The following is a 17,096-nucleotide window of genomic DNA, read 5'->3' as shown; positions in this document are numbered from 1 at the left end:
CTTTTTTCCTAAATTATTACAATACAGAAATTCCTAGCCAAAAACAATTAGTTTTATGAAGAAATTATTTCATTGAAATAAATATCTATCGATCTGTCTATCTAGCTATCTTTCTATTCATCAATATATATATTTATATATATATATATATATAATCAGCTCACTTTACCATTTGCAGCTTATAACTATTAGCCACCAGGGGTCACTACTAACCAAAAGCAGTCATTCTACTTGTAAATCATGCCAATCGAGTGGAACAGCGGCCTAGGATTCACCACTGCTTCATCTCATTTTCCAACAGATTGTAGACGTAAATTGGTTTTGATGGTACGCCTGTGCATGCTGAAATATTCAGAGCATATTCTGAATTTCAGTTAACACATCAGTAAGCATTTTGGCCATCAGTGAATTCAACCTTTTTTCTCAATCGGAATAGGCAAGGATAATGACAGATATATTTTACAATGTTAGAAAGTACATCATTTTATTTAATTGTGTGAATAAAAGGAATCTCCTCCCCGTCGGGGAATTGAACCCCGGTCTCCCGCGTGACAGGCGGGGATACTGACCACTATACTAACGAGGACTTATTGGCTTCAGTTAAACAGTGCTCATCTCCCTGGGGTTAAGGCATGCCCTCGATCAATTCTCAGTATTGTAATAGGCAGAATTGCTGCTTTTGGTTAGGACAAGTAATCTTTTTTCCTAAATTATTACAATACAGAAATTCCTAGCCAAAAACAATTAGTTTTATGAAGAAATTATTTCATTGAAATAAATATCTATCGATCTGTCTATCTAGCTATCTTTCTATTCATCAATATATATATTTATATATATATATATATATATATATATATAATCAGCTCACTTTACCATTTGCAGCTTATAACTATTAGCCACCAGGGGTCACTACTAACCAAAAGCAGTCATTCTACTTGTAAATCGTGCCAATCGAGTGGAACAGCGGCCTAGGATTCACCACTGCTTCATCTCATTTTCCAACAGATTGTAGACGTAAATTGGTTTTGATGGTACGCCTGTGCATGCTGAAATATTCAGAGCATATTCTGAATTTCAGTTAACACATCAGTAAGCATTTTGGCCATCAGTGAATTCAACCTTTTTTCTCAATCGGAATAGGCAAGGATAATGACAGATATATTTTACAATGTTAGAAAGTACATCATTTTATTTAATTGTGTGAATAAAAGGAATCTCCTCCCCGTCGGGGAATTGAACCCCGGTCTCCCGCGTGACAGGCGGGGATACTGACCACTATACTAACGAGGACTTATTGGCTTCAGTTAAACAGTGCTCATCTCCCTGGGGTTAAGGCATGCCCTCGATCAATTCTCAGTATTGTAATAGGCAGAATTGCTGCTTTTGGTTAGGACTAGTAATCTTTTTTCCTAAATTATTACAATACAGAAATTCCTAGCCAAAAACAATTAGTTTTATGAAGAAATTATTTCATTGAAATAAATATCTATCGATCTGTCTATCTAGCTATCTTTCTATTCATCAATATATATATTTATATATATATATATATATATAATCAGCTCACTTTACCATTTGCAGCTTATAACTATTAGCCACCAGGGGTCACTACTAACCAAAAGCAGTCATTCTACTTGTAAATCGTGCCAATCGAGTGGAACAGCGGCCTAGGATTCACCACTGCTTCATCTCATTTTCCAACAGATTGTAGACGTAAATTGGTTTTGATGGTACGCCTGTGCATGCTGAAATATTCAGAGCATATTCTGAATTTCAGTTAACACATCAGTAAGCATTTTGGCCATCAGTGAATTCAACCTTTTTTCTCAATCGGAATAGGCAAGGATAATGACAGATATATTTTACAATGTTAGAAAGTACATCATTTTATTTAATTGTGTGAATAAAAGGAATCTCCTCCCCGTCGGGGAATTGAACCCCGGTCTCCCGCGTGACAGGCGGGGATACTGACCACTATACTAACGAGGACTTATTGGCTTCAGTTAAACAGTGCTCACCTCCCTGGGGTTAAGGCATGCCCTCGATCAATTCTCAGTATTGTAATAGGCAGAATTGCTGCTTTTGGTTAGGACAAGTAATCTTTTTTCCTAAATTATTACAATACAGAAATTCCTAGCCAAAAACAATTAGTTTTATGAAGAAATTATTTCATTGAAATAAATATCTATCGATCTGTCTATCTAGCTATCTTTCTATTCATCAATATATATATTTATATATATATATATATATATAATCAGCTCACTTTACCATTTGCAGCTTATAACTATTAGCCACCAGGGGTCACTACTAACCAAAAGCAGTCATTCTACTTGTAAATCGTGCCAATCGAGTGGAACAGCGGCCTAGGATTCACCACTGCTTCATCTCATTTTCCAACAGATTGTAGACGTAAATTGGTTTTGATGGTACGCCTGTGCATGCTGAAATATTCAGAGCATATTCTGAATTTCAGTTAACACATCAGTAAGCATTTTGGCCATCAGTGAATTCAACCTTTTTTCTCAATCGGAATAGGCAAGGATAATGACAGATATATTTTACAATGTTAGAAAGTACATCATTTTATTTAATTGTGTGAATAAAAGGAATCTCCTCCCCGTCGGGGAATTGAACCCCGGTCTCCCGCGTGACAGGCGGGGATACTGACCACTATACTAACGAGGACTTATTGGCTTCAGTTAAACAGTGCTCATCTCCCTGGGGTTAAGGCATGCCCTCAATCAATTCTCAGTATTGTAATAGGCAGAATTGCTGCTTTTGGTTAGGACAAGTAATCTTTTTTCCTAAATTATTACAATACAGAAATTCCTAGCCAAAAACAATTAGTTTTATGAAGAAATTATTTCATTGAAATAAATATCTATCGATCTGTCTATCTAGCTATCTTTCTATTCATCAATATATATATTTATATATATATATATATATATATATATAATCTGCTCACTTTACCATTTGCAGCTTATAACTATTAGCCACCAGGGGTCACTCCTAACCAAAAGCAGTCATTCTACTTGTAAATCGTGCCAATTGAGTGGAACAGCGGCCTAGGATTCACCACTGCTTCATCTCATTTTCCAACAGATTGTAGACGTAAATTGGTTTTGATGGTATGCCTGTGCATGCTGAAATATTCAGAGCATATTCTGAATTTCAGTTAACACATCAGTAAGCATTTTGGCCATCAGTGAATTCAACCTTTTTTCTCAATCGGAATAGGCAAGGATAATGACAGATATATTTTACAATGTTAGAAAGTACATCATTTTATTTAATTGTGTGAATAAAAGGAATCGCCTCCCCGTCGGGGAATTGAACCCCGGTCTCCCGCGTGACAGGCGGGGATACTGACCACTATACTAACGAGGACTTATTGGCTTCAGTTAAACAGTGCTCACCTCCCTGGGGTTAAGGCATGCCCTCGATCAATTCTCAGTATTGTAATAGGCAGAATTGCTGCTTTTGGTTAGGACAAGTAATCTTTTTTCCTAAATTATTACAATACAGAAATTCCTAGCCAAAAACAATTAGTTTTATGAAGAAATTATTTCATTGAAATAAATATCTATCGATCTGTCTATCTAGCTATCTTTCTATTCATCAATATATATATATATATAATCAGCTCACTTTACCATTTGCAGCTTATAACTATTAGCCACCAGGGGTCACTACTAACCAAAAGCAGTCATTCTACTTGTAAATCGTGCCAATCGAGTGGAACAGCGGCCTAGGATTCACCACTGCTTCATCTCATTTTCCAACAGATTGTAGACGTAAATTGGTTTTGATGGTACGCCTGTGCATGCTGAAATATTCAGAGCATATTCTGAATTTCAGTTAACACATCAGTAAGCATTTTGGCCATCAGTGAATTCAACCTGTTTTCTCAATCGGAATAGGCAAGGATAATGACAGATATATTTTACAATGTTAGAAAGTACATCATTTTATTTAATTGTGTGAATAAAAGGAATCTCCTCCCCGTCGGGGAATTGAACCCCGGTCTCCCGCGTGACAGGCGGGGATACTGACCACTATACTAACGAGGACTTATTGGCTTCAGTTAAACAGTGCTCATCTCCCTGGGGTTAAGGCATGCCCTCGATCAATTCTCAGTATTGTAATAGGCAGAATTGCTGCTTTTGGTTAGGACAAGTAATCTTTTTTCCTAAATTATTACAATACAGAAATTCCTAGCCAAAAACAATTAGTTTTATGAAGAAATTATTTCATTGAAATAAATATCTATCGATCTGTCTATCTAGCTATCTTTCTATTCATCAATATATATATTTATATATATATATATATATATAATCAGCTCACTTTACCATTTGCAGCTTATAACTATTAGCCACCAGGGGTCACTACTAACCAAAAGCAGTCATTCTACTTGTAAATCGTGCCAATCGAGTGGAACAGCGGCCTAGGATTCACCACTGCTTCATCTCATTTTCCAACAGATTGTAGACGTAAATTGGTTTTGATGGTACGCCTGTGCATGCTGAAATATTCAGAGCATATTCTGAATTTCAGTTAACACATCAGTAAGCATTTTGGCCATCAGTGAATTCAACCTTTTTTCTCAATCGGAATAGGCAAGGATAATGACAGATATATTTTACAATGTTAGAAAGTACATCATTTTATTTAATTGTGTGAATAAAAGGAATCTCCTCCCCGTCGGGGAATTGAACCCCGGTCTCCCGCGTGACAGGCGGGGATACTGACCACTATACTAACGAGGACTTATTGGCTTCAGTTAAACAGTGCTCACCTCCCTGGGGTTAAGGCATGCCCTCGATCAATTCTCAGTATTGTAATAGGCAGAATTGCTGCTTTTGGTTAGGACAAGTAATCTTTTTTCCTAAATTATTACAATACAGAAATTCCTAGCCAAAAACAATTAGTTTTATGAAGAAATTATTTCATTGAAATAAATATCTATCGATCTGTCTATCTAGCTATCTTTCTATTCATCAATATATATATTTATATATATATATATATATATATATATATATATATAATCAGCTCACTTTACCATTTGCAGCTTATAACTATTAGCCACCAGGGGTCACTACTAACCAAAAGCAGTCATTCTACTTGTAAATCGTGCCAATCGAGTGGAACAGCGGCCTAGGATTCACCACTGCTTCATCTCATTTTCCAACAGATTGTAGACGTAAATTGGTTTTGATGGTACGCCTGTGCATGCTGAAATATTCAGAGCATATTCTGAATTTCAGTTAACACATCAGTAAGCATTTTGGCCATCAGTGAATTCAACCTTTTTTCTCAATCGGAATAGGCAAGGATAATGACAGATATATTTTACAATGTTAGAAAGTACATCATTTTATTTAATTGTGTGAATAAAAGGAATCTCCTCCCCGTCGGGGAATTGAACCCCGGTCTCCCGCGTGACAGGCGGGGATACTGACCACTATACTAACGAGGACTTATTGGCTTCAGTTAAACAGTGCTCATCTCCCTGGGGTTAAGGCATGCCCTCGATCAATTCTCAGTATTGTAATAGGCAGAATTGCTGCTTTTGGTTAGGACAAGTAATCTTTTTTCCTAAATTATTACAATACAGAAATTCCTAGCCAAAAACAATTAGTTTTATGAAGAAATTATTTCATTGAAATAAATATCTATCGATCTGTCTATCTAGCTATCTTTCTATTCATCAATATATATATTTATATATATATATATATATATATATAATCAGCTCACTTTACCATTTGCAGCTTATAACTATTAGCCACCAGGGGTCACTACTAACCAAAAGCAGTCATTCTACTTGTAAATCGTGCCAATCGAGTGGAACAGCGGCCTAGGATTCACCACTGCTTCATCTCATTTTCCAACAGATTGTAGACGTAAATTGGTTTTGATGGTACGCCTGTGCATGCTGAAATATTCAGAGCATATTCTGAATTTCAGTTAACACATCAGTAAGCATTTTGGCCATCAGTGAATTCAACCTTTTTTCTCAATCGGAATAGGCAAGGATAATGACAGATATATTTTACAATGTTAGAAAGTACATCATTTTATTTAATTGTGTGAATAAAAGGAATCTCCTCCCCGTCGGGGAATTGAACCCCGGTCTCCCGCGTGACAGGCGGGGATACTGACCACTATACTAACGAGGACTTATTGGCTTCAGTTAAACAGTGCTCATCTCCCTGGGGTTAAGGCATGCCCTCGATCAATTCTCAGTATTGTAATAGGCAGAATTGCTGCTTTTGGTTAGGACAAGTAATCTTTTTTCCTAAATTATTACAATACAGAAATTCCTAGCCAAAAACAATTAGTTTTATGAAGAAATTATTTCATTGAAATAAATATCTATCGATCTGTCTATCTAGCTATCTTTCTATTCATCAATATATATATTTATATATATATATATATATATATATAATCAGCTCACTTTACCATTTGCAGCTTATAACTATTAGCCACCAGGGGTCACTACTAACCAAAAGCAGTCATTCTACTTGTAAATCGTGCCAATCGAGTGGAACAGCGGCCTAGGATTCACCACTGCTTCATCTCATTTTCCAACAGATTGTAGACGTAAATTGGTTTTGATGGTACGCCTGTGCATGCTGAAATATTCAGAGCATATTCTGAATTTCAGTTAACACATCAGTAAGCATTTTGGCCATCAGTGAATTCAACCTTTTTTCTCAATCGGAATAGGCAAGGATAATGACAGATATATTTTACAATGTTAGAAAGTACATCATTTTATTTAATTGTGTGAATAAAAGGAATCTCCTCCCCGTCGGGGAATTGAACCCCGGTCTCCCGCGTGACAGGCGGGGATACTGACCACTATACTAACGAGGACTTATTGGCTTCAGTTAAACAGTGCTCATCTCCCTGGGGTTAAGGCATGCCCTCGATCAATTCTCAGTATTGTAATAGGCAGAATTGCTGCTTTTGGTTAGGACAAGTAATCTTTTTTCCTAAATTATTACAATACAGAAATTCCTAGCCAAAAACAATTAGTTTTATGAAGAAATTATTTCATTGAAATAAATATCTATCGATCTGTCTATCTAGCTATCTTTCTATTCATCAATATATATATTTATATATATATATATATATATAATCAGCTCACTTTACCATTTGCAGCTTATAACTATTAGCCACCAGGGGTCACTACTAACCAAAAGCAGTCATTCTACTTGTAAATCGTGCCAATCGAGTGGAACAGCGGCCTAGGATTCACCACTGCTTCATCTCATTTTCCAACAGATTGTAGACGTAAATTGGTTTTGATGGTACGCCTGTGCATGCTGAAATATTCAGAGCATATTCTGAATTTCAGTTAACACATCAGTAAGCATTTTGGCCATCAGTGAATTCAACCTTTTTTCTCAATCGGAATAGGCAAGGATAATGACAGATATATTTTACAATGTTAGAAAGTACATCATTTTATTTAATTGTGTGAATAAAAGGAATCGCCTCCCCGTCGGGGAATTGAACCCCGGTCTCCCGCGTGACAGGCGGGGATACTGACCACTATACTAACGAGGACTTATTGGCTTCAGTTAAACAGTGCTCACCTCCCTGGGGTTAAGGCATGCCCTCGATCAATTCTCAGTATTGTAATAGGCAGAATTGCTGCTTTTGGTTAGGACAAGTAATCTTTTTTCCTAAATTATTACAATACAGAAATTCCTAGCCAAAAACAATTAGTTTTATGAAGAAATTATTTCATTGAAATAAATATCTATCGATCTATCTATCTAGCTATCTTTCTATTCATCAATATATATATATATATAATCAGCTCACTTTACCATTTGCAGCTTATAACTATTAGCCACCAGGGGTCACTACTAACCAAAAGCAGTCATTCTACTTGTAAATCGTGCCAATCGAGTGGAACAGCGGCCTAGGATTCACCACTGCTTCATCTCATTTTCCAACAGATTGTAGACGTAAATTGGTTTTGATGGTACGCCTGTGCATGCTGAAATATTCAGAGCATATTCTGAATTTCAGTTAACACATCAGTAAGCATTTTGGCCATCAGTGAATTCAACCTGTTTTCTCAATCGGAATAGGCAAGGATAATGACAGATATATTTTACAATGTTAGAAAGTACATCATTTTATTTAATTGTGTGAATAAAAGGAATCTCCTCCCCGTCGGGGAATTGAACCCCGGTCTCCCGCGTGACAGGCGGGGATACTGACCACTATACTAACGAGGACTTATTGGCTTCAGTTAAACAGTGCTCATCTCCCTGGGGTTAAGGCATGCCCTCGATCAATTCTCAGTATTGTAATAGGCAGAATTGCTGCTTTTGGTTAGGACAAGTAATCTTTTTTCCTAAATTATTACAATACAGAAATTCCTAGCCAAAAACAATTAGTTTTATGAAGAAATTATTTCATTGAAATAAATATCTATCGATCTGTCTATCTAGCTATCTTTCTATTCATCAATATATATATTTATATATATATATATATATATAATCAGCTCACTTTACCATTTGCAGCTTATAACTATTAGCCACCAGGGGTCACTACTAACCAAAAGCAGTCATTCTACTTGTAAATCGTGCCAATCGAGTGGAACAGCGGCCTAGGATTCACCACTGCTTCATCTCATTTTCCAACAGATTGTAGACGTAAATTGGTTTTGATGGTACGCCTGTGCATGCTGAAATATTCAGAGCATATTCTGAATTTCAGTTAACACATCAGTAAGCATTTTGGCCATCAGTGAATTCAACCTTTTTTCTCAATCGGAATAGGCAAGGATAATGACAGATATATTTTACAATGTTAGAAAGTACATCATTTTATTTAATTGTGTGAATAAAAGGAATCTCCTCCCCGTCGGGGAATTGAACCCCGGTCTCCCGCGTGACAGGCGGGGATACTGACCACTATACTAACGAGGACTTATTGGCTTCAGTTAAACAGTGCTCACCTCCCTGGGGTTAAGGCATGCCCTCGATCAATTCTCAGTATTGTAATAGGCAGAATTGCTGCTTTTGGTTAGGACAAGTAATCTTTTTTCCTAAATTATTACAATACAGAAATTCCTAGCCAAAAACAATTAGTTTTATGAAGAAATTATTTCATTGAAATAAATATCTATCGATCTGTCTATCTAGCTATCTTTCTATTCATCAATATATATATTTATATATATATATATATATAATCAGCTCACTTTACCATTTGCAGCTTATAACTATTAGCCACCAGGGGTCACTACTAACCAAAAGCAGTCATTCTACTTGTAAATCGTGCCAATCGAGTGGAACAGCGGCCTAGGATTCACCACTGCTTCATCTCATTTTCCAACAGATTGTAGACGTAAATTGGTTTTGATGGTACGCCTGTGCATGCTGAAATATTCAGAGCATATTCTGAATTTCAGTTAACACATCAGTAAGCATTTTGGCCATCAGTGAATTCAACCTTTTTTCTCAATCGGAATAGGCAAGGATAATGACAGATATATTTTACAATGTTAGAAAGTACATCATTTTATTTAATTGTGTGAATAAAAGGAATCTCCTCCCCGTCGGGGAATTGAACCCCGGTCTCCCGCGTGACAGGCGGGGATACTGACCACTATACTAACGAGGACTTATTGGCTTCAGTTAAACAGTGCTCATCTCCCTGGGGTTAAGGCATGCCCTCGATCAATTCTCAGTATTGTAATAGGCAGAATTGCTGCTTTTGGTTAGGACAAGTAATCTTTTTTCCTAAATTATTACAATACAGAAATTCCTAGCCAAAAACAATTAGTTTTATGAAGAAATTATTTCATTGAAATAAATATCTATCGATCTGTCTATCTAGCTATCTTTCTATTCATCAATATATATATTTATATATATATATATATATATATATATATAATCAGCTCACTTTACCATTTGCAGCTTATAACTATTAGCCACCAGGGGTCACTACTAACCAAAAGCAGTCATTCTACTTGTAAATCGTGCCAATCGAGTGGAACAGCGGCCTAGGATTCACCACTGCTTCATCTCATTTTCCAACAGATTGTAGACGTAAATTGGTTTTGATGGTACGCCTGTGCATGCTGAAATATTCAGAGCATATTCTGAATTTCAGTTAACACATCAGTAAGCATTTTGGCCATCAGTGAATTCAACCTTTTTTCTCAATCGGAATAGGCAAGGATAATGACAGATATATTTTACAATGTTAGAAAGTACATCATTTTATTTAATTGTGTGAATAAAAGGAATCTCCTCCCCGTCGGGGAATTGAACCCCGGTCTCCCGCGTGACAGGCGGGGATACTGACCACTATACTAACGAGGACTTATTGGCTTCAGTTAAACAGTGCTCATCTCCCTGGGGTTAAGGCATGCCCTCGATCAATTCTCAGTATTGTAATAGGCAGAATTGCTGCTTTTGGTTAGGACTAGTAATCTTTTTTCCTAAATTATTACAATACAGAAATTCCTAGCCAAAAACAATTAGTTTTATGAAGAAATTATTTCATTGAAATAAATATCTATCGATCTGTCTATCTAGCTATCTTTCTATTCATCAATATATATATTTATATATATATATATATATATAATCAGCTCACTTTACCATTTGCAGCTTATAACTATTAGCCACCAGGGGTCACTACTAACCAAAAGCAGTCATTCTACTTGTAAATCGTGCCAATCGAGTGGAACAGCGGCCTAGGATTCACCACTGCTTCATCTCATTTTCCAACAGATTGTAGACGTAAATTGGTTTTGATGGTACGCCTGTGCATGCTGAAATATTCAGAGCATATTCTGAATTTCAGTTAACACATCAGTAAGCATTTTGGCCATCAGTGAATTCAACCTTTTTTCTCAATCGGAATAGGCAAGGATAATGACAGATATATTTTACAATGTTAGAAAGTACATCATTTTATTTAATTGTGTGAATAAAAGGAATCTCCTCCCCGTCGGGGAATTGAACCCCGGTCTCCCGCGTGACAGGCGGGGATACTGACCACTATACTAACGAGGACTTATTGGCTTCAGTTAAACAGTGCTCACCTCCCTGGGGTTAAGGCATGCCCTCGATCAATTCTCAGTATTGTAATAGGCAGAATTGCTGCTTTTGGTTAGGACAAGTAATCTTTTTTCCTAAATTATTACAATACAGAAATTCCTAGCCAAAAACAATTAGTTTTATGAAGAAATTATTTCATTGAAATAAATATCTATCGATCTGTCTATCTAGCTATCTTTCTATTCATCAATATATATATTTATATATATATATATATATATAATCAGCTCACTTTACCATTTGCAGCTTATAACTATTAGCCACCAGGGGTCACTACTAACCAAAAGCAGTCATTCTACTTGTAAATCGTGCCAATCGAGTGGAACAGCGGCCTAGGATTCACCACTGCTTCATCTCATTTTCCAACAGATTGTAGACGTAAATTGGTTTTGATGGTACGCCTGTGCATGCTGAAATATTCAGAGCATATTCTGAATTTCAGTTAACACATCAGTAAGCATTTTGGCCATCAGTGAATTCAACCTTTTTTCTCAATCGGAATAGGCAAGGATAATGACAGATATATTTTACAATGTTAGAAAGTACATCATTTTATTTAATTGTGTGAATAAAAGGAATCTCCTCCCCGTCGGGGAATTGAACCCCGGTCTCCCGCGTGACAGGCGGGGATACTGACCACTATACTAACGAGGACTTATTGGCTTCAGTTAAACAGTGCTCATCTCCCTGGGGTTAAGGCATGCCCTCAATCAATTCTCAGTATTGTAATAGGCAGAATTGCTGCTTTTGGTTAGGACAAGTAATCTTTTTTCCTAAATTATTACAATACAGAAATTCCTAGCCAAAAACAATTAGTTTTATGAAGAAATTATTTCATTGAAATAAATATCTATCGATCTGTCTATCTAGCTATCTTTCTATTCATCAATATATATATTTATATATATATATATATATATATATATAATCTGCTCACTTTACCATTTGCAGCTTATAACTATTAGCCACCAGGGGTCACTCCTAACCAAAAGCAGTCATTCTACTTGTAAATCGTGCCAATTGAGTGGAACAGCGGCCTAGGATTCACCACTGCTTCATCTCATTTTCCAACAGATTGTAGACGTAAATTGGTTTTGATGGTATGCCTGTGCATGCTGAAATATTCAGAGCATATTCTGAATTTCAGTTAACACATCAGTAAGCATTTTGGCCATCAGTGAATTCAACCTTTTTTCTCAATCGGAATAGGCAAGGATAATGACAGATATATTTTACAATGTTAGAAAGTACATCATTTTATTTAATTGTGTGAATAAAAGGAATCGCCTCCCCGTCGGGGAATTGAACCCCGGTCTCCCGCGTGACAGGCGGGGATACTGACCACTATACTAACGAGGACTTATTGGCTTCAGTTAAACAGTGCTCACCTCCCTGGGGTTAAGGCATGCCCTCGATCAATTCTCAGTATTGTAATAGGCAGAATTGCTGCTTTTGGTTAGGACAAGTAATCTTTTTTCCTAAATTATTACAATACAGAAATTCCTAGCCAAAAACAATTAGTTTTATGAAGAAATTATTTCATTGAAATAAATATCTATCGATCTGTCTATCTAGCTATCTTTCTATTCATCAATATATATATATATATAATCAGCTCACTTTACCATTTGCAGCTTATAACTATTAGCCACCAGGGGTCACTACTAACCAAAAGCAGTCATTCTACTTGTAAATCGTGCCAATCGAGTGGAACAGCGGCCTAGGATTCACCACTGCTTCATCTCATTTTCCAACAGATTGTAGACGTAAATTGGTTTTGATGGTACGCCTGTGCATGCTGAAATATTCAGAGCATATTCTGAATTTCAGTTAACACATCAGTAAGCATTTTGGCCATCAGTGAATTCAACCTGTTTTCTCAATCGGAATAGGCAAGGATAATGACAGATATATTTTACAATGTTAGAAAGTACATCATTTTATTTAATTGTGTGAATAAAAGGAATCTCCTCCCCGTCGGGGAATTGAACCCCGGTCTCCCGCGTGACAGGCGGGGATACTGACCACTATACTAACGAGGACTTATTGGCTTCAGTTAAACAGTGCTCATCTCCCTGGGGTTAAGGCATGCCCTCGATCAATTCTCAGTATTGTAATAGGCAGAATTGCTGCTTTTGGTTAGGACAAGTAATCTTTTTTCCTAAATTATTACAATACAGAAATTCCTAGCCAAAAACAATTAGTTTTATGAAGAAATTATTTCATTGAAATAAATATCTATCGATCTGTCTATCTAGCTATCTTTCTATTCATCAATATATATATTTATATATATATATATATATATAATCAGCTCACTTTACCATTTGCAGCTTATAACTATTAGCCACCAGGGGTCACTACTAACCAAAAGCAGTCATTCTACTTGTAAATCGTGCCAATCGAGTGGAACAGCGGCCTAGGATTCACCACTGCTTCATCTCATTTTCCAACAGATTGTAGACGTAAATTGGTTTTGATGGTACGCCTGTGCATGCTGAAATATTCAGAGCATATTCTGAATTTCAGTTAACACATCAGTAAGCATTTTGGCCATCAGTGAATTCAACCTTTTTTCTCAATCGGAATAGGCAAGGATAATGACAGATATATTTTACAATGTTAGAAAGTACATCATTTTATTTAATTGTGTGAATAAAAGGAATCTCCTCCCCGTCGGGGAATTGAACCCCGGTCTCCCGCGTGACAGGCGGGGATACTGACCACTATACTAACGAGGACTTATTGGCTTCAGTTAAACAGTGCTCACCTCCCTGGGGTTAAGGCATGCCCTCGATCAATTCTCAGTATTGTAATAGGCAGAATTGCTGCTTTTGGTTAGGACAAGTAATCTTTTTTCCTAAATTATTACAATACAGAAATTCCTAGCCAAAAACAATTAGTTTTATGAAGAAATTATTTCATTGAAATAAATATCTATCGATCTGTCTATCTAGCTATCTTTCTATTCATCAATATATATATTTATATATATATATATATATATAATCAGCTCACTTTACCATTTGCAGCTTATAACTATTAGCCACCAGGGGTCACTACTAACCAAAAGCAGTCATTCTACTTGTAAATCGTGCCAATCGAGTGGAACAGCGGCCTAGGATTCACCACTGCTTCATCTCATTTTCCAACAGATTGTAGACGTAAATTGGTTTTGATGGTACGCCTGTGCATGCTGAAATATTCAGAGCATATTCTGAATTTCAGTTAACACATCAGTAAGCATTTTGGCCATCAGTGAATTCAACCTTTTTTCTCAATCGGAATAGGCAAGGATAATGACAGATATATTTTACAATGTTAGAAAGTACATCATTTTATTTAATTGTGTGAATAAAAGGAATCTCCTCCCCGTCGGGGAATTGAACCCCGGTCTCCCACGTGACAGGCGGGGATACTGACCACTATACTAACGAGGACTTATTGGCTTCAGTTAAACAGTGCTCATCTCCCTGGGGTTAAGGCATGCCCTCGATCAATTCTCAGTATTGTAATAGGCAGAATTGCTGCTTTTGGTTAGGACAAGTAATCTTTTTTCCTAAATTATTACAATACAGAAATTCCTAGCCAAAAACAATTAGTTTTATGAAGAAATTATTTCATTGAAATAAATATCTATCGATCTGTCTATCTAGCTATCTTTCTATTCATCAATATATATATTTATATATATATATATATATATATATATATATATATAATCAGCTCACTTTACCATTTGCAGCTTATAACTATTAGCCACCAGGGGTCACTACTAACCAAAAGCAGTCATTCTACTTGTAAATCGTGCCAATCGAGTGGAACAGCGGCCTAGGATTCACCACTGCTTCATCTCATTTTCCAACAGATTGTAGACGTAAATTGGTTTTGATGGTACGCCTGTGCATGCTGAAATATTCAGAGCATATTCTGAATTTCAGTTAACACATCAGTAAGCATTTTGGCCATCAGTGAATTCAACCTTTTTTCTCAATCGGAATAGGCAAGGATAATGACAGATATATTTTACAATGTTAGAAAGTACATCATTTTATTTAATTGTGTGAATAAAAGGAATCTCCTCCCCGTCGGGGAATTGAACCCCGGTCTCCCGCGTGACAGGCGGGGATACTGACCACTATACTAACGAGGACTTATTGGCTTCAGTTAAACAGTGCTCATCTCCCTGGGGTTAAGGCATGCCCTCGATCAATTCTCAGTATTGTAATAGGCAGAATTGCTGCTTTTGGTTAGGACAAGTAATCTTTTTTCCTAAATTATTACAATACAGAAATTCCTAGCCAAAAACAATTAGTTTTATGAAGAAATTATTTCATTGAAATAAATATCTATCGATCTGTCTATCTAGCTATCTTTCTATTCATCAATATATATATTTATATATATATATATATATATATATAATCAGCTCACTTTACCATTTGCAGCTTATAACTATTAGCCACCAGGGGTCACTACTAACCAAAAGCAGTCATTCTACTTGTAAATCGTGCCAATCGAGTGGAACAGCGGCCTAGGATTCACCACTGCTTCATCTCATTTTCCAACAGATTGTAGACGTAAATTGGTTTTGATGGTACGCCTGTGCATGCTGAAATATTCAGAGCATATTCTGAATTTCAGTTAACACATCAGTAAGCATTTTGGCCATCAGTGAATTCAACCTTTTTTCTCAATCGGAATAGGCAAGGATAATGACAGATATATTTTACAATGTTAGAAAGTACATCATTTTATTTAATTGTGTGAATAAAAGGAATCTCCTCCCCGTCGGGGAATTGAACCCCGGTCTCCCGCGTGACAGGCGGGGATACTGACCACTATACTAACGAGGACTTATTGGCTTCAGTTAAACAGTGCTCATCTCCCTGGGGTTAAGGCATGCCCTCGATCAATTCTCAGTATTGTAATAGGCAGAATTGCTGCTTTTGGTTAGGACAAGTAATCTTTTTTCCTAAATTATTACAATACAGAAATTCCTAGCCAAAAACAATTAGTTTTATGAAGAAATTATTTCATTGAAATAAATATCTATCGATCTGTCTATCTAGCTATCTTTCTATTCATCAATATATATATTTATATATATATATATATATATAATCAGCTCACTTTACCATTTGCAGCTTATAACTATTAGCCACCAGGGGTCACTACTAACCAAAAGCAGTCATTCTACTTGTAAATCGTGCCAATCGAGTGGAACAGCGGCCTAGGATTCACCACTGCTTCATCTCATTTTCCAACAGATTGTAGACGTAAATTGGTTTTGATGGTACGCCTGTGCATGCTGAAATATTCAGAGCATATTCTGAATTTCAGTTAACACATCAGTAAGCATTTTGGCCATCAGTGAATTCAACCTTTTTTCTCAATCGGAATAGGCAAGGATAATGACAGATATATTTTACAATGTTAGAAAGTACATCATTTTATTTAATTGTGTGAATAAAAGGAATCGCCTCCCCGTCGGGGAATTGAACCCCGGTCTCCCGCGTGACAGGCGGGGATACTGACCACTATACTAACGAGGACTTATTGGCTTCAGTTAAACAGTGCTCACCTCCCTGGGGTTAAGGCATGCCCTCGATCAATTCTCAGTATTGTAATAGGCAGAATTGCTGCTTTTGGTTAGGACAAGTAATCTTTTTTCCTAAATTATTACAATACAGAAATTCCTAGCCAAAAACAATTAGTTTTATGAAGAAATTATTTCATTGAAATAAATATCTATCGATCTATCTATCTAGCTATCTTTCTATTCATCAATATATATATATATATAATCAGCTCACTTTACCATTTGCAGCTTATAACTATTAGCCACCAGGGGTCACTACTAACCAAAAGCAGTCATTCTACTTGTAAATCGTGCCAATCGAGTGGAACAGCGGCCTAGGATTCACCACTGCTTCATCTCATTTTCCAACAGATTGTAGACGTAAATTG

At 36.4% G+C, this 17,096-nt stretch overlaps 23 non-coding genes across 23 annotated transcripts; all 23 read right to left on the bottom strand.

Annotated features, from left to right (window-relative positions):
* Nucleotides 1-514: 514 nt before the first annotated feature.
* On the bottom strand, nucleotides 515-586 carry TRNAD-GUC (transfer RNA aspartic acid (anticodon GUC)). Its single transcript has one exon. It is a non-coding gene; the product is annotated as a tRNA-Asp (tRNA).
* Nucleotides 587-1,221: 635 nt separating this feature from the next.
* TRNAD-GUC (transfer RNA aspartic acid (anticodon GUC)) lies at nucleotides 1,222-1,293 on the bottom strand. The gene has a single exon. It is a non-coding gene; the product is annotated as a tRNA-Asp (tRNA).
* Nucleotides 1,294-1,920: 627 nt separating this feature from the next.
* TRNAD-GUC (transfer RNA aspartic acid (anticodon GUC)) lies at nucleotides 1,921-1,992 on the bottom strand. The gene has a single exon. It is a non-coding gene; the product is annotated as a tRNA-Asp (tRNA).
* A 627-nt stretch (nucleotides 1,993-2,619) lies between these two features.
* Nucleotides 2,620-2,691, bottom strand: TRNAD-GUC (transfer RNA aspartic acid (anticodon GUC)). Its single transcript has one exon. It is a non-coding gene; the product is annotated as a tRNA-Asp (tRNA).
* Nucleotides 2,692-3,324: 633 nt separating this feature from the next.
* On the bottom strand, nucleotides 3,325-3,396 carry TRNAD-GUC (transfer RNA aspartic acid (anticodon GUC)). The gene has a single exon. It is a non-coding gene; the product is annotated as a tRNA-Asp (tRNA).
* Nucleotides 3,397-4,007: 611 nt separating this feature from the next.
* Nucleotides 4,008-4,079, bottom strand: TRNAD-GUC (transfer RNA aspartic acid (anticodon GUC)). Its single transcript has one exon. It is a non-coding gene; the product is annotated as a tRNA-Asp (tRNA).
* Nucleotides 4,080-4,706: 627 nt separating this feature from the next.
* TRNAD-GUC (transfer RNA aspartic acid (anticodon GUC)) lies at nucleotides 4,707-4,778 on the bottom strand. Its single transcript has one exon. It is a non-coding gene; the product is annotated as a tRNA-Asp (tRNA).
* A 641-nt stretch (nucleotides 4,779-5,419) lies between these two features.
* On the bottom strand, nucleotides 5,420-5,491 carry TRNAD-GUC (transfer RNA aspartic acid (anticodon GUC)). Its single transcript has one exon. It is a non-coding gene; the product is annotated as a tRNA-Asp (tRNA).
* Nucleotides 5,492-6,122: 631 nt separating this feature from the next.
* TRNAD-GUC (transfer RNA aspartic acid (anticodon GUC)) lies at nucleotides 6,123-6,194 on the bottom strand. Its single transcript has one exon. It is a non-coding gene; the product is annotated as a tRNA-Asp (tRNA).
* Nucleotides 6,195-6,825: 631 nt separating this feature from the next.
* TRNAD-GUC (transfer RNA aspartic acid (anticodon GUC)) lies at nucleotides 6,826-6,897 on the bottom strand. The gene has a single exon. It is a non-coding gene; the product is annotated as a tRNA-Asp (tRNA).
* A 627-nt stretch (nucleotides 6,898-7,524) lies between these two features.
* On the bottom strand, nucleotides 7,525-7,596 carry TRNAD-GUC (transfer RNA aspartic acid (anticodon GUC)). Its single transcript has one exon. It is a non-coding gene; the product is annotated as a tRNA-Asp (tRNA).
* Nucleotides 7,597-8,207: 611 nt separating this feature from the next.
* On the bottom strand, nucleotides 8,208-8,279 carry TRNAD-GUC (transfer RNA aspartic acid (anticodon GUC)). The gene has a single exon. It is a non-coding gene; the product is annotated as a tRNA-Asp (tRNA).
* A 627-nt stretch (nucleotides 8,280-8,906) lies between these two features.
* Nucleotides 8,907-8,978, bottom strand: TRNAD-GUC (transfer RNA aspartic acid (anticodon GUC)). The gene has a single exon. It is a non-coding gene; the product is annotated as a tRNA-Asp (tRNA).
* Nucleotides 8,979-9,603: 625 nt separating this feature from the next.
* TRNAD-GUC (transfer RNA aspartic acid (anticodon GUC)) lies at nucleotides 9,604-9,675 on the bottom strand. The gene has a single exon. It is a non-coding gene; the product is annotated as a tRNA-Asp (tRNA).
* A 635-nt stretch (nucleotides 9,676-10,310) lies between these two features.
* Nucleotides 10,311-10,382, bottom strand: TRNAD-GUC (transfer RNA aspartic acid (anticodon GUC)). Its single transcript has one exon. It is a non-coding gene; the product is annotated as a tRNA-Asp (tRNA).
* A 627-nt stretch (nucleotides 10,383-11,009) lies between these two features.
* Nucleotides 11,010-11,081, bottom strand: TRNAD-GUC (transfer RNA aspartic acid (anticodon GUC)). The gene has a single exon. It is a non-coding gene; the product is annotated as a tRNA-Asp (tRNA).
* Nucleotides 11,082-11,708: 627 nt separating this feature from the next.
* Nucleotides 11,709-11,780, bottom strand: TRNAD-GUC (transfer RNA aspartic acid (anticodon GUC)). The gene has a single exon. It is a non-coding gene; the product is annotated as a tRNA-Asp (tRNA).
* A 633-nt stretch (nucleotides 11,781-12,413) lies between these two features.
* TRNAD-GUC (transfer RNA aspartic acid (anticodon GUC)) lies at nucleotides 12,414-12,485 on the bottom strand. The gene has a single exon. It is a non-coding gene; the product is annotated as a tRNA-Asp (tRNA).
* Nucleotides 12,486-13,096: 611 nt separating this feature from the next.
* On the bottom strand, nucleotides 13,097-13,168 carry TRNAD-GUC (transfer RNA aspartic acid (anticodon GUC)). Its single transcript has one exon. It is a non-coding gene; the product is annotated as a tRNA-Asp (tRNA).
* A 627-nt stretch (nucleotides 13,169-13,795) lies between these two features.
* Nucleotides 13,796-13,867, bottom strand: TRNAD-GUC (transfer RNA aspartic acid (anticodon GUC)). Its single transcript has one exon. It is a non-coding gene; the product is annotated as a tRNA-Asp (tRNA).
* A 1,340-nt stretch (nucleotides 13,868-15,207) lies between these two features.
* On the bottom strand, nucleotides 15,208-15,279 carry TRNAD-GUC (transfer RNA aspartic acid (anticodon GUC)). The gene has a single exon. It is a non-coding gene; the product is annotated as a tRNA-Asp (tRNA).
* A 631-nt stretch (nucleotides 15,280-15,910) lies between these two features.
* On the bottom strand, nucleotides 15,911-15,982 carry TRNAD-GUC (transfer RNA aspartic acid (anticodon GUC)). The gene has a single exon. It is a non-coding gene; the product is annotated as a tRNA-Asp (tRNA).
* A 627-nt stretch (nucleotides 15,983-16,609) lies between these two features.
* Nucleotides 16,610-16,681, bottom strand: TRNAD-GUC (transfer RNA aspartic acid (anticodon GUC)). Its single transcript has one exon. It is a non-coding gene; the product is annotated as a tRNA-Asp (tRNA).
* Between the last annotated feature and the right edge of the window lie 415 nt (nucleotides 16,682-17,096).

This window comes from Lissotriton vulgaris, chromosome 1_1 (genome assembly GCF_964263255.1).
Source record: "Lissotriton vulgaris chromosome 1_1, aLisVul1.2, whole genome shotgun sequence".
Classification (NCBI taxonomy): Eukaryota; Metazoa; Chordata; class Amphibia; order Caudata; family Salamandridae; genus Lissotriton; species Lissotriton vulgaris.
Note: the sequence above shows the minus strand (reverse complement) of the source record. Positions and strands in the feature narration are given on the sequence as shown.